The sequence below is a fragment of the Nicotiana tabacum genome, chromosome 9 (assembly GCF_000715075.1).
Source record: "Nicotiana tabacum cultivar K326 chromosome 9, ASM71507v2, whole genome shotgun sequence".
Classification (NCBI taxonomy): Eukaryota; Viridiplantae; Streptophyta; class Magnoliopsida; order Solanales; family Solanaceae; genus Nicotiana; species Nicotiana tabacum.
The window spans coordinates 11285192-11292407 of record NC_134088.1 but is presented as its reverse complement, the minus strand read 5'-3'; positions in this window follow the sequence as shown (position 1 = coordinate 11292407).

The window sequence follows — 7216 nt, the reverse complement described above, 5'->3', positions numbered from 1 at the left end:
GCCGCACTTTTCCGGGGTAGTCAAAGCCTAAAATGTAGTAGTGAATTTGAGTCATTTGAAGGGCGTCCTTATACAAGACTATTACAAAGTAAGTCCTCTGTTTGTCAGGTTTATGTTGTGGCATAAAAGATATGGATTCCTTAAAATCTGGAGCTTCGAGGTCTTTTCGCCATTTAATTGATCCTAGCTTTGAACATATTCCACCAACACAATTAGATGAGTTGAAACTTAATATAGATCAGTTCACAGACTTGTGCATTTTATGTGTATGTGATTACTGTGATAGCATCCGAGGTACTATACTTATCAATTAAATCTCACGATTGATGTTTTTCCAAATGTACTTCACAAAGAAGTAGGAAAAAGAAAAAAAAACCACCAGTTTATTACACCCACGATTGATGTTTTTTCCAAAATGTGAGCTTGAAATAACAATTATAATCTACTGCTATAACATATTTTTTTCGACGTTCTACTTCTCAAGAAAATAATTATTTAATATAGTGACTTTTATCCGTGCCAACATATCTATAGTTTTGAACTTTCATCAGATGGTGAAGCAAACAATTTTTGTCATCATCAGATTATTATTCCTGCATTTCATCTCTACACAGTGTTGCTCAATTGCCCTATTATTCTACTCATAAATGATGAATTTTTCTCCTGACGAAAAGAGTTATATCTCTCTGTAGACGACATGATGAAAAGAGCACATCTAGAACTAAAACATATACAAAATACTGTTGGGATAAAATAAATAATCCCGTCCAAGAATAATATCCACAGCAAATAATAATAACACAAGAGAGTAACAATGACACCAAATATTTTAGCGGGATAAAATACAATATCCGAGTGTAACAATATTACCACTATAATATTACAACTCAGTAGTGTCAAGAGACTACTACAACTTTGAAAGAAATAACACTTTTTATATAAAACACCTCACTACAATATTACTACCACTCACTAGTTATCTCACAGACAACAATCTGTGGGTTACTCTCTCTAATTTCTATTGTTTCTCTCTTATTTTGGTGTGTTTAAAGGAGAAATGAAGCCTGCTATTTATAGGTACATTTTCACCAACCAAACCAATTTGATTGGTTAATCAATGTGCAAATTCTAGCATCCCAATCTTGAAAAATCTGAAGTTTTTTCTTCCATCCATCACTCCTCTTCCTTTTATTCAATGTAGTAGGTGAGTCAATCACTCCTCTTTCTTTTTCTTTTATTCAATGTAGTAGGTATGACTCTACAAATCTCTCCCTTAATTTTGATTTTTCTTCTTCATTCCAAGTCTTGATCTCAATCTTTGAAAATCTTCAAACTTGAGAGCCTTTGTGAAGATATTGTGAGTGTTACTGTGTTAAAACAAAAATCAGAAAACTGTTAGAAGAATAAAGAAATGTATAAAATAGTAAAGAATCAGAAATATTCCGAGTCCACAATTTTCTTGTGCGTCCTTAAGGAATTTTAACCCCCTCACATGTTGCCAATGTAATGGATTAAATCCTCCCAGGATAAAACGAAATAAACCTTCCAGCAACAGTGGCAATACAAACTGCAGGATACCAACGAACTCAAAGAACGGAGCAAAATCACACTTACGAATTTGAGAGAGAGAGACTGCGAATTAGGATGCAGTATATTCAGAAAGAAAGAAGTTCTTGAGTGTTTTTCGTATGTTGAAGATGCAGCTTTGCCTCAGAATTTATAGGCAAATATCAGAAGAGGTGTCTGGAAAAGGTGCCTTTTCAGAAAATACGCGGCTTGCCGCGGTTCTACCGCTATCGCGGCAGAACAGCAGCCAGAGAGGCTCTCTGAATCTGACTGCCGCGATTCTACCGCGATCGTTGCAGAACCGCGGCCAGCGAGGCCCTCTGAACTTTCAGCAGGGTTCTGGCGTATTTTCAGCAGTGATTTGGCATTTAATTAATTATTAAATAATTAAATAAATTTTGTCCAAAAATAATCTTATCGATCATTTGACAAATCCAAAGCCGAAGCCGAAGCTGAGCCGAGCGAGCGACGACGACGGCGCGAGGGTTAATTCTCTTAAACTCTTTTTAAGAGCTTTAAGAAGTGAATCTATATATAAGCACACAAATGTGATTGTCCCTCACCAATGAGGGACAAAGTGCAAGACAAAAGTTCACTTCTTCAAATTTTCATTTTCCCTCCATTTTATTTCCCTCCATTTCCAATTCACACTTCTTCTACTTTAAAGCCCAATGGCTTAAAGTCCAACAACCCCCCACATGAATGGGAATGGTTGTATCAAGAAAGATCATAGATGAAAGCTATGTGATTTTGCAAGTAAGGATTAATTGCATCTGGATAAGTAGGTTTCCCTTTGAACTTTCTGTAGTGAACATATGTCGGACATACTCGGTCAATCGGTAGATTTGATATCTTTGAACTGTCGAACTTTAGTGTATACCTAGACAACCATGTGACACACAACCAACCCTGAACCGCCTTTTGGTTCTCATTGTTGTGTTCGTTTTAGCCACGAACACCACCTGGTTTCATAAGTGCGTAGAGAATTGGCCTTACAGAATTATCATTGAAGCGGCTTCCACTTCACACTTAAATAGGTGATTCCTAAACGTGTAATCCTTTAGATTGACACTATTTGATAAATACCTCATCAAACTTAGGTAATCATTAAAGAATGTGTAAAGTTCTATCCTTGTTACTGAACATTGTCTTCATCACGAGAATGGACCAAAGTTTTTATTTTGACAATGTTGAACCGGTCAATCATAACTTTGTTTGAGCTCCTTGAACCTAGATCTCGGAACCACCAAAATTCTAGGTAGAGTTACCGCCATGTTGACTTGTCCTCAGCCATAGTCCCATTCCCTTAGATGTTTTCTCAACTCCCTCTCTAGTTAAGCCTTTTGTAAGTGGATCCGCAATATTATCCTTTGATCTTACATAATCAATAGTGATAATTCCACTAGAAAGTAGTTGTCTAACGGTATTATGTCTTCGTCGTATATGACGAGACTTTCTGTTATACATAACGCTCCCTGCCCGTCCTATTGCAGCCTCACTATCGCAATGTATGCAAATAGGAGCCAAAGGTTTTGGCCAGAACGGAATGTCTTCTAAAAATTCCGAAGCCATTCAGCTTCTTCACCGGCTTTATCCAATGCTATAAACTCTGATTCCATTATAGAGCGAGCGATACATGTCTGTTTGGAAGACTTCCAAGATACTGCTCCTCCACCAACAGTAAACACATATCCACTTGTGGACTTTGTTTCTGATGAACCGATTATCCAATTAGCATCACTATATCCTTCAATAACCGCAAGATATTTATTGTAGTGCAAAGCGTAGTCTTGGGTATACTCCAAATATCCCAGAACTCGTTTCATAGCCACCCAGTGATGCTTGTTGGGATTACTTGTGAATCGACTAAGTTTGCTTATTGCACAAGCTATATCGGGTCATGTACAGTTCATGATGTATTAGACTTCCCAACACACGAGCATACTCCAATTGAGACGTACTTTCGCCTTTATTCTTCATAAGATGATGGTTTAAGTCAATTGGAGTCCTTGCACTTCTAAATTCCAAGTGTTTGAATTTTTCAAGTACCATTTTCACGTAATGTGATTGAGACAAAGCTAGACCTTGAGGAGTCCTTTGGATTTTAATTCCTAGAATTACATCGGCAACTCCTAAGTCTTTCATATCAAACTTACTAGCAAGCATACGCTTAGTAGCTTGAATGTCGGCAATGTCTTTGCTCATTATTAGCATATCATCAACATATAAGCAAATAATGACTAAATGATTTTGAACGTTCTTAATGTAAACACATTTATCACATTCATTAATCTTAAAACCATTTGACAACATTGTTTGGTCAAATTTCGCATGCCATTGTTTGGGTGCTTGTTTTAGTCCATAAAGAGACTTAATAAGTCTACACACCTTCTTTTCTTTTCCCGGAACCACAAACCCTTTAGGTTGGTTCATGTAAATTTCTTCCTCAAGATCACCATTTAAGAAGGCTGTTTTTACATCCATTTGATGGATTTGAAAACCATACAAGGCGGCTAACGCTATTAGCATCCGAATAGATGTAATTCTTGTTACCGGCGAGTATGTGTCAAAATAGTCAAGACCTTCTCGTTGTCTAAATCCTTTGACAACAAGTCTTGCCTTGTATTTGTCAATAGTACCATCGTCTTTCATTTTCTTATTGAAAATCCATTTAGAACCCAATGTTTTGTTACCCGGAGGAAGATCAACCAATTCCCAAGTATGGTTGCTCAATATGAATTCTATTTCACTATTGACAACTTCTTTCCAATATTGTGCCTCTGAGGAAGACATTGCTTCCTTGAAGGTACGAGGCTCATTTTCTAACAAGAAAGTCAAAAAATCTGGACCGAATGAAGTAGATGTCCTTTAACATTTACTTCTTCTCGGATTTTCCTCATTAGGCATACCATATGTTGTTTCCTCCCGAGGTTGTTTTGACCTTTGGCAGGTCACTTCACTTTCCTTTTTATACGGATAAATAGTTTCAAAGAATTCAGCATTATCTGATTCTATTATCGTATTAATGTGAATCTCAGGATTTTCTGATTTATGAACCAGAAAACGATATGTCTTGCTATTGGTTACATATCCAATAAACACACAATCAACCATTTTTGGACCTATCTTAACCCTTTTAGGTTTGGGTACTTGTACCTTAGCTAAACACCCCCACACTATGAAGTATTTCAAGCTAGACTTCCTTCCTTTCCACTTCTCATAAGGAATGGACTGTGTTTTACTATGAGGTACACGGTTGATTATTCGGTTAGCTGTAAGTATAGCTTCCCCCCACAAGTTCTGTGGTAAGCCAGAACTTATTAGCAATGCATTCATCATCTCCTTCAACGTTCGATTCTTCCTCTCCGCAATTCCATTAGATTTTGGAGAGTAAGGGGAAGTTGTTTGGTGAATAATGCCATTTTCCAAACAAATTTCTTTAAAAGGAGATTCATATTCGCCACCCCTATCACTTCTTATCATTTTGATCTTTTTGTTTAGTTGCGTTTCAACTTCACTCTTGTATTGCTTGAAAGCATCAATTGCCTCATCTTTACTATTAAGTAAATAAACATAACAGTATCTCGTGCTATCGTCAATAAAAGTAATAAAATACTTTCTCCCACCCCGAGATGGTGTTGACTTCATGTCGCAAATATCTGTGTGAATTAAGTCTAAAGGACTTGAATTTCTTTCAACGGACTTATAAGGATGCTTAGCATACTTTGATTCCACACATATTTGACATTTGGAATTAATGCAATCAAATTTTGGCAATACTTCTAGATTTATCATCTTCCGCAATGTTTTGAATTTTACGTGACCTAAACGCGAATGCCATAAAGTGTTTGACTCAAGTAAGTAAGAAGAAACATTCACTTTATTGATAGGAACTGCTATGACATTTACCTTAAAAAGGCCCTCATTTAGGTAACCTTTTCCTATATATACATCGTTCTTACTAAGTACAACACTATTAGAAACAAAAATACATTTGAATCCATTCTTGACAAGAAGTGAGGTAGACACAAGATTCTTGCGAATTTCTGGAACATGGAGGACTTGGTTTAGAGTCACTATTTTTCCCGACGTCATCTTCAACGCAATCTTGCCAACTCCTTCAATTTTGGCCGTAGATGAATTTCCCATGAAGATTGTCTCGTCGGGACCTGCGGGGGCATAAGAAGAAAATAACTCCTTGTTAGCACACACATGGCGGGTGGCTCCAGAATCTATCCACCATTCTTTCAGATTTCCTACCAAGTTGCATTCAGACAACATGGCACACAAGTCTTCCATTTCATCTTCAACCATGTTGGCTTGATTCTTTTTCTTCTTATCAGTCTTTAGCGCACGACAAGCCACTGCCTTATGCCCAGTTTTTCCACAATTGTGGCAATTACCCTTGAACTTCTTCTTGCTTGGGTAATTCTTTGGTCCAGAAGCCTTCGTCCTTTTCTTATTTTGTGTTGCCTCCTCAACAATGTTTGCCCCCATAATTGTTGAGTTTCCATGTGACTTCTTTTCAGCATTTTTGTTGTCTTCTTCTATCCTTAGACGAACAATCAAGTCTTCTAGTGTCATTTCCTTCCGCTTGTGTTTAAGATAGTTCTTAAAATCCTTCCACAACGGAGGTAATTTCTCAATGAAAGCAGCGACTTGAAAGGCCTCATTTATGACCATACCTTCAATAACAAACTCATAATTAGTAATAAGATAAATCTTATTAATAAAATTATTGACACGGGTCATACCTTCAGCAAGGATGTCATGCACAATGACTTGTAATTCTTGGACTTGGGTTATGACTGACCTAGTGTCAATCATCTTGAAATCCAAAAACCTTGCAGCCACGAACTTCTTAAGTCCGGCATCCTCAGTCTTGTACTTCTTCTCAAGTGCATTCCATAACGCTTTTGAAGTTTCCATGACACTATAGACATTGTACAAGCCATCTTCTAAACAACTCAATATGTAGTTTTTGCACAAGAAATCAGAATGTTTCCATTGCTTCAGTTACAACAAGTCGTTCATCATCCGGAGTATTCTCAGCCATGACCGGAGGATCCTCCTTGATGAAACGTTGCAAACTCAACGTAGTAAGATAGAAGAGCATCTTCATTTGCCAGCGTTTGAAGTCAATACCGAAAAACTTTCCAAGTTTTTCTGCTGGTGCCATAGCATGAGCAGGAGTAGAACGGCTTAACGAGGCAGCAACACTCGTAACAGTAGCACTCGTTCCCGCAACACTTCCATTAGTTTGGTTTTCATTCGTCATATTTCTGTAAAATTGAAAACAATACAGAACTTGTTAAATCAGTGAAGTTTTGATATCTTCAAACTGAATACCAAACCAAACATAGAACACGTAACAATGGTGAAGTTTTTATATACTTCAAATCCGTACGTTTATTATTCCGGCAAAGTTTTTATGTACTTTAAGCCGGACAGAAACAATTATAGGAGTAGAAAGCAACAAGGCTTTAGTCTCCAACAAAGTATATAGAAAACAGTTTAATAATCAACACAGAAACGTTAGTAAATCGAAAATTCCTTAAGCTTGTGAGCGTTACTGTGTTAAAACAAAAATCAGAAAACTATTAGAAGAATAAAGAAATGTATAAAATAGTAAAGAATCAGAAATATTCCG